The following is a 320-nucleotide window of genomic DNA, read 5'->3' as shown; positions in this document are numbered from 1 at the left end:
ACTCGGACCCTGCCAGCTCGCTCCCCGCCGCCGGCGACTTAGATCCCGACGGGATTCAGGCGCTAACCTTGGGCCTCCAACCCAAGAAGTCAGTTGGCGCCGGTCTGAAGCCGTCGCCTTTGACAGACTGTTTATACTTCCTGAGGAGGCACAGAGGCGACGAGAGCGAAGGATCGGGAGGTAGATTTTTAATTCTCACGCCACGTCTGGTACGTGTTGAATAATTTTGTAACCGCTGCAAGGAACAACGTTCGGACAAAAGCAGAGCTCGGCCCACACGGACCGGGACGCCGGCCTCCCCCTCTCAGCCCCCTCGCACG

The sequence above is a fragment of the Myotis davidii genome, unplaced genomic scaffold, assembly GCF_000327345.1.
Source record: "Myotis davidii unplaced genomic scaffold, ASM32734v1 scaffold2414, whole genome shotgun sequence".
NCBI classification, from domain to species: domain Eukaryota; kingdom Metazoa; phylum Chordata; class Mammalia; order Chiroptera; family Vespertilionidae; genus Myotis; species Myotis davidii.
This window is presented reverse-complemented; position numbering follows the sequence as displayed.